Source organism: Polypterus senegalus, chromosome 5 (genome assembly GCF_016835505.1).
Source record: "Polypterus senegalus isolate Bchr_013 chromosome 5, ASM1683550v1, whole genome shotgun sequence".
Lineage (NCBI taxonomy): Eukaryota > Metazoa > Chordata > Cladistia > Polypteriformes > Polypteridae > Polypterus > Polypterus senegalus.
The window spans coordinates 190368554-190376445 of NC_053158.1; the positions used below are offsets into that span (position 1 = coordinate 190368554).

The following is a 7892-nucleotide window of genomic DNA, read 5'->3' on the forward strand; positions in this document are numbered from 1 at the left end:
GTATGTGTGTATATACACATTAAAATGTACCAAGCAGTTATAAGGGGACAATGTGTATTTTTTTCTTTTTAACAATATTTTCATCTTGATTTTCATTCTACTTTTCCAGGTGTTCTAAATGTTTAATTAATCCATTATTTACTAATTAGTGGCTCTGACGCTGAAGTACTTGCAGCCTTTGATTACTCGTGTTATTTGCCTGGGTGTCTGCTCTGCTCGTTTTTAATTGTCATTAATAAAATACAACAAAGGGGGAAAACGGCACAGAGAAAGGGCAAACTATAATGAAATCAACAAAAGAGAGTTAAGCATTTAAATCTATAGCAAAAACAGAGATATTTCTAAATGCCTTATAAATGTTAAAATCATGCTGCTGTGCTTTTCTGAATGTAGAATAAAAGAAAAATAATCCCAGCTAATTAAATGAGATCAGTGTGATCAGGTCTTGTCACTGATTAGGACACAATCCTGCAGCCACTGTGCGTCCCCAGGAATGGTTTTGGGGTGCACTGATTTAGGTGGATGCATTTGTTGTGGTTGAAATCTACGTAAAAGTGCTATATGAATGTAATTAATTACACAAGGAAGCAGCTAAGAAATGTGGTGTACTGCTTAAGGCATTGGGCTTTAAACCCTGAGGTTGTGGGTTCAAATGACACTGTGTGACCACAAGTGAGTCGCCTGGCCTGCCTGTACTCCAATTGGAAAACCAGAAAGAAATGTAGCCCATTGCACCAACAATGTTACCTTGGATAAAGGCATCTGTCAAATAAGTAACTATAGTTAATTAAACAATTAATTATTCATATCAGCTTGGTATTGATCCTGGTTTTCTGATGTTACACATGAAGCTGAGGTTATTTGATGACTCTAGACTGGTGCCATTTTGTTACATGCATGGGTGGACACTTAGATGAACTGTCACCCCATCCAGGGTTGGTTTCCTGCCTTGGACCCAATACTATGGGCATAGGCTCTGGACCCCCTATTAACCTAAATTGCATTAAGCAGGTTTGAGAATATTGAGATTACCTTTAATCATGAAGATCCTCCACATAGGAGTGTAATCTAAATCTTTCCATATGTGTATAGATGAACTCTGGCATGTTAGGAGACTCACTCATTGTCACTCAGTGAGTCAATGGTGAAGCCTGGACTGGAGCCTTGTGGTTTATTGATTAATGTCTAAGCTGCTAGACTACACCGCCTCACAGTGACTACCTCAGGATGAATAATACAATTATAATCAATAGATATTTATTTTAATATAGATAGATAGATAGATAGATAGATAGATAGATAGATAGATAGATAGATAGATAGATAGATAGATAGAAAAGGCACTATATGATAGATAGATAGATAGATAGATAGATAGATAGATAGATAGATAGATAGATAGATAGATAGATAGATAGATACTTTATTAATCCCAAGGGGAAATTCACATAATCCAGCAGCAGTATACTGATACAAAAAACAATATTAAATTAAAGAGTAATACAAATGCATGTAAAAACAGAAAATAGCTTTGAATAATGTTAGCATTTACTGCCCCGGGTGGAACTGAAGAGTTGCATAGTGCAGGGGAGGAACGATCTGCTCAGTCTGTCAGTGGAGCAGGACGGTGACAAAAGTCTTTTATTATATCTTTTATCAAAAGATAATCTCATCTTTTATCAAGCCACTGTAATACAATACTCTTAAAAACCATTAGCAAAACATATGCAGAACAAAGAGCAACACAATGAGTAGTATGTTCTTTTAAAAAATATAATATATAAAAATACAGGAAAATTAGAAAGAAAATGGCCATGCTAGGCTGGAAAGTCCTATGCCTTAGACCAGGGGTGGTGAACTCCAGGGCCGCAGTGGCTGCAGGTTTTCATTCTCACCCTTTTCCTACTCGGTGATCGGTTTTCACTGCTAATGAACTCCTTTCCCCTTCATTTTCATAGCTCTGTTTTTAAAGATTCAGTCCTCTGTATTTATTCCTTTCTTCATTAAACGACAGCAAAAAAGAAATGAGACGTGAAACGAACCAACAGATGACCAGCTAAACTGGAATTTCAAACTCCAACCAATTTCACTCCAGCCAATCTCTTAATGAGAAGCTGATTCTTGCTGTTAATTAAAGCCGTTATTTAATTCCATGGCCTGTTGCTGCTCTCATTCTGCCACAGAGACATTTCCAAACTGTTGATTTTCTGTTTTTTTCTGAGAACACCATCAAAATGTTTTGGTGACCTGAGAGAACAACCTTACTGAGACCTTCAGCTTTCTTTATTTTTAGATATTATGTGATGGGCACAGCTGAGCTGGTCACGTGGCGGCTCATCTGGTGTCTCCTTATTGTTTGGCTGCTAATTAAGGAAAATGAAACAACTAAGGGGCCCGAGTCAAGTTAATTAAAACGAAGGCAAAAAAAGTTAATTAGCAGCAAAAACTGGTCACTAATGCAGAAGATGGTTAGAATGAAAACCTGCAGCCACTGCGGCCCTCCAGGATCAAAGTTCAACACCCATGAACTAAGGGGTCTTAGTCACGGCAATTAAAATGAAGGCAATGCAAGTTAATCAGCAGCAAAATGGCTCACTAATGAAGAAGACGGTTAGAATGAAAACCTGCAGCCACTACGGCCCACCAGAACCGGAGTTGGACACCCGTGCCTTAGACCCTCCATTACTGACAGTGGAGGAGCCCATATCATGAAAGTGTGGAGGTTCACAAAATGTATTTAAGAGGCTGTCTAACATGAAAACAGCTCTATAAAAACTGCAGAGCACTTGCCACATTAGTTACTTAATTTACGTCAAGCAAATGTTTAGCAATAAGCGCTGTGCTCATTTTACGTAAAAGGCACTGAAATGCTAAGCTCTGCGCTTTTTTATTCACATTTCTACTCAAAGTTTTAATACGGAGCACAATGGGAACCTTGCCTCACAAAGATTTGATTTTCTCAATAAAGTTCTGATGGTGATCATGGTGATTAGTATACTTTTTCTACAATCCAAAGGTGTTTGTCAGAGTTAGCAATCTCTGTCCTCTGCTTTATTTTACCTCACCAAGTCTTTCTCTTTCTTTATGCTTTACAGTTGCTGTGCTCCTCCCAAAGAGAAATCAGTGAATCCTGCAAGATGAAAATGCTTGGAGTTCACACCCTCACCCTGCTATTAATGGCATTGTTGTGTTTAGACTTTATAAAATAAAAAAAAGAAAAATAACATAAATGGTCAGTTTTGAAATAAATGATGGTTATACTCAAGAGACTGGTGTTCATCACTGATATTTGTCTGTTTCTGATTGGGGTTTCATATGCCATGTGGCACAGAGGGCAGTGTATTCACGTCATTGGTCCCCTCTCCTGTCCGTGTGCTGTTTGCATTTACTCACCACATCTGCACTGGGTTTCTTCCTACATCTTCAAAGATGTCCACATGAGGTTAGTTGCCAAATTTGTTGAGAGTGAATGTGTGTGTGTGTGTGACATTTTGTCCAGGGCTGTTTCCTGCCTTGCACCCAGTGCTGCCATGATAGTTTCTTATTCCCCACAAAACCTTGAACTGGCTTGAACCAGTTTGAGAATGAAATGAGATCTTCCTCACAGCTCTTAACATTTATGTTCTAATAAATTCTTCTTAACAATCAGGCAAATGAGTCCTTTTATTTAAAATCATCTTTTGCTTCTTCTTTCAGCTGCTCCTGTTAGGGGTTGCCACAGCGGATCATCTTCTTCCATCTCTTTCTGTCCTCTCCATCTTGTTCTGTCACACCCATCACCTGCATGTCCTCCCTCACCACATCCGTAAACCATCCTTTAGGCCTTCCTCTTTTCCTCTTGCCTGACAGCTCTATCCTTAGCACTCTTCTCCCAATATACCCAGCATCTCTCCTCTGGAGATGTCCAAACCAATGCAATCTCGCCTCTCTGACTTTGTCTCCCAACCATCCAACCTGAGCTGACCCTCTAATGTCTTCATTCTTCGTCACACCCAATGCAAATCTTAACATCTTTAACTCTGCCACCTCCAGCTCTGTCTCCTGCTTTCTGGTCAGTGCCGCCATCTCCAGCCCATATAACATAGCTGGTCTCACTACCGTCCTGTAGACCTTCCCTTTCACTCTTTCTGATGCCTGTCTGATCACAAATCACTCCTGTCACTCTTCTCCACCCATTCCACTGTGCCTACACTCTCTTCTTCACTTCTCTTCCACAATCCCCGTTACTCTGTACTGTTGATCCCAAGTATTTAAACTCATCCACTTAACTCCTTGCATCCTCACCATTCCTCTGACCTCCCTCTCATTTACACACATGTATTCTGTCTTGTTCCTACTGACCTTCATTCCTCTCCTCTCCTCCTCATATCTCCACCTCTCCAGGGTCTCCTCAATCTGCAGATCACAATGTCATCAGTAAACATCATAGTCCACGGGGACTCCTGTCTAATCTCGTCTGTCATCCTGTCCATCACCATTGCAAATAAGAAAGGGCTCAGAGCCGATCCCTGATGTCATCCCACCTCCACCGTTATTTGAAGACATGATGAGGCTGATTAGGGGGTTATGGTTCTTGTCAGTTTGCACTAGTAGATATCAAGTGGATTTGTATGTACACTCATTGGGCACATTTTTAGGAGCATTATAATAATACTGAGTAGGACTTCCTTTTGCTCTCAACACAGCCTCAATTCTTCATGGCATGGATTCCACAAGATGCTGGAAATATTACTTTGCTATTCTGGTCCATATTAACTTGAATGAATCGTGCCATTTCTGCAGATTAGTCAGCTGCACATTTATGCTGCAGATCTCCCATTCTACCACATTCTAAAGATGGTCAATTGGATTCATCTCAGGTGACTGGGGAAGGCAACTGATGAACACTGAACTCATAGTCATGTTCATGAGTTTGAAATGACTTTACTTTGTGACAAGCTGGAAGTAACCAGAAGAAAATGGGTAAAGTGTAGCCATGAAGGGATTCATATGGTCAGCAACAACACTCAAATAGGCCGTGGCATTAAAGCAATGATTGATTGGTATTACCAAGCCCAAAGTGTGCCAACAGAACATTCCACCACACCGTTACATCACAAACACCAGTCTGGACTGACGCACAATAGGTTGGGTGCATGAATTCAAATCTGTCTGGCCATTCTCTTCTGATTTCCCTCATCAACAAGGTGCTTCTGTCCACAAAACTGATGTTCGTTGGGGGTTTTTTTGCCTGTCGCACTATTTTGATTAAACTCGAGACCAGGGGTTTCCAACCTTCCACCAAAGAGAGCTACTATTACAAAATGAAAATGGCCGAGAGCTCCTCAAGTTTTCTAACGTTTATTCTCATCGCTTATTTCAACCCAAACAAACTCAATAAGCTCGTTTTGCCTGAACATTTACAAAACGTTGGTGTCCAAACTCACATTTCGCATTAAAACATCACAAAAAAATATTTAGTTCACCTGCAAGTGCATTTTGTATGTCTGTATGCCTTTTCTACTGTATCTCACACTACTGAATTAAAACATGAATGCTGTCAAAACCAAACAATGCAATTCCAAATCCACAGATATGACTTATTCATTTGTCACTTTGTTCCATGTCACTGTGTCACTTTATTCACAGGTGTGATGTGTTGTTTAGTTAGTCAGATGACTGGCACTGAGGTGTCTGGTGGCGTGGAGCCACTGAGGTTCACTCTTATGGAGTCATTTCAGTGTTCGTCTGTCACTTTTGTTCTGAACTTTGATTTCATGACATTCATGTCAGACTCACAGAGGTATGGAGACCCAAACAAAGCAGACATTGTCAGAGTCCATTGGTGAAGATTCTTATAGTTATCTGGCTCTGCGAAGCTCCAGAAATGCTGAGAATGCAGTTGAGACTTTAACTGCACATTATTTTGAAGGTTTACTAATATATCATATATAAAATCCAATGTCCGTCTGTCTGTATGTATGTCTGTCCGCATTTCACGAGGGAACTACTTAACGGATTTAGATCGGGTTTTTTTCTATAATTTGCTTGAACATTCTGGTTGATTTTGCGACTTCTCTCATTTCACTTTGTGTCAGAGTTCACTTGCGGTTCGATTTATTTGTGCGAATCTGAGAAACACACAGTGGGCTGAAGGAAGGGGCCTTCCTCACTCATTCGCCAGCTTCGGGGTGTAACCTTAAGGCCTTGTTCACACGGGCGTTAAGTTTTTGGATAAACGAACTTGCTCTGAACGTCCTAGACGTTTATGTTGCATTTTGTGGTGGCGATCGATTGACTTCTACACCGGCGTTCGTTTGTCTCTATCTAACGCCAGCCTGCAGCCCAAATTGTAGTTTGTGTGTTAACCTGTGGAGGCAGTGTCGGGAACTGGATATGAAAGCCCTTGTCGTTTTATTTGAGGTGCCTCCTTTCAATATGGACCATTTTACTATGTTAGATATTAATCTTCTTCTTTTAAAAATACTCATAATATGGCGACGTAGGGAGAGAAAAAATCGCCGCCGCTACTGGGTTCATCCACTGACTGCACAACATCGGGTTAAAGGAAGTTTTTTTGTGCTTTATGAAGAAATGCGAAACTTTCCGCGCAAGTTTTTTAAATTACTGTCGGATGTCGGTTTCCACTTTTGATTGTCTGCTGCAGCTGGTGCAATGCCACATTGCACGGCGATCAACCAATATGCGACTTGGTGTTAGCCCCGAAGAGAGACTACTTGTCACTTTGAGGTAAGGAAACAGTAGTCGAGTGTGCGGCGCTTACACCGGTGTTATGCACTGAAATGCCCCCCCCTCAAGCCCCCCGGCTCCTCCAAAGCGTAAAATAAACGCGCAGAAAACGAACTAGAAGCGGTTTTCTTGCATTCGTTGGGTTTTGAACGCCAAGAAAAAGCTGCATGCAACGTTTTTTTGATGCCGTATAAACGCGCAGCGGACAAACGCCGTCACCAAAGCCCGTGTGAACACTCTCATTGACTCCTACGTGTAGAAAACACTTGCGCTTGATCCGCGCTCACGGACGCTTGACGCAAAAACGCCCGTGTGAACAAGGCCTAACTCTGCTTAGATAGCAAACAAGAAAACAATTGAATTCAACTTTGTTTTTTATATTTAAAATGAAGTGTTACTTAGGTCTTGATGAGTTTAAATCTGGATATTCTCTCAAGTGTATGCCACATTGAAAAGAGAGATTGCAATTCAGATTGTGGATTGTGTTAAAAGGATCGTGATGTGATTTTTTGGAAAGATTGCCCACCCCTAATTTAACTAATCAAGTTTTCAAATTTATGTAGGATATATTAACCCTTTGACGAGCTACTTGGAAAGGGGTGGCGATCCATCGGTAACTCGCTAGCGACGTGTTGGAGACCCCTGGTCTAGAGACTGCTGTGTGTGAAAATCCCAGGAGATCAGCAGTCACAGAAATGCTCAAACCAGCCCGTCTGGTACCACCAGTCATGCCACACATTTCTTCATATTCTGATGTCTCATGTGACAATTTACTGAAATTGTATGGATAAACATGGGTACGGAACCTTCCAGAAGGACAACCATCTCCGCAGCAATCCACCAATCAGGCCTGTATGGTAGAGTGGCCAGACGGAAGCCACTCCTTAGTAAAAGGCACATGGCAGCCCGCCTGGAGTTTGTCAAAAGGCACCTGAAGGACTCTCAGAACATGAGAAACAAAATTCTCTGGTCTGATGAGACAAAGATTGAACTCTTTGGTGTGAATGCCAGGCGTCACGTTTGGAGGAAACCAGGCACCGCTCATCACCAGGCCAATACCATCCCTACAGTGAAGCATAGTGGTGGCAGCATCATGCTGTGGGGATGTTTTTCAGCGGCAGGAACTGGGAGACTAGTCAGGATAAAGGGAAAGATGACTGCAG

The 7892-nt window shown here is 41.3% G+C and overlaps 1 long non-coding RNA gene across 1 annotated transcript in view; it reads left to right on the forward strand.

Annotated features, from left to right (window-relative positions):
- Positions 1-3244, forward strand: part of LOC120530040 — an 8598-nt gene extending 5354 nt beyond the window's left edge. The window contains exon 3 of the long non-coding RNA XR_005633887.1: positions 3096-3244. This is a non-coding gene — a long non-coding RNA (uncharacterized LOC120530040). The remainder of the gene's footprint in view (positions 1-3095) is intronic.
- The last annotated feature ends 4648 nt before the right edge of the window (positions 3245-7892 follow it).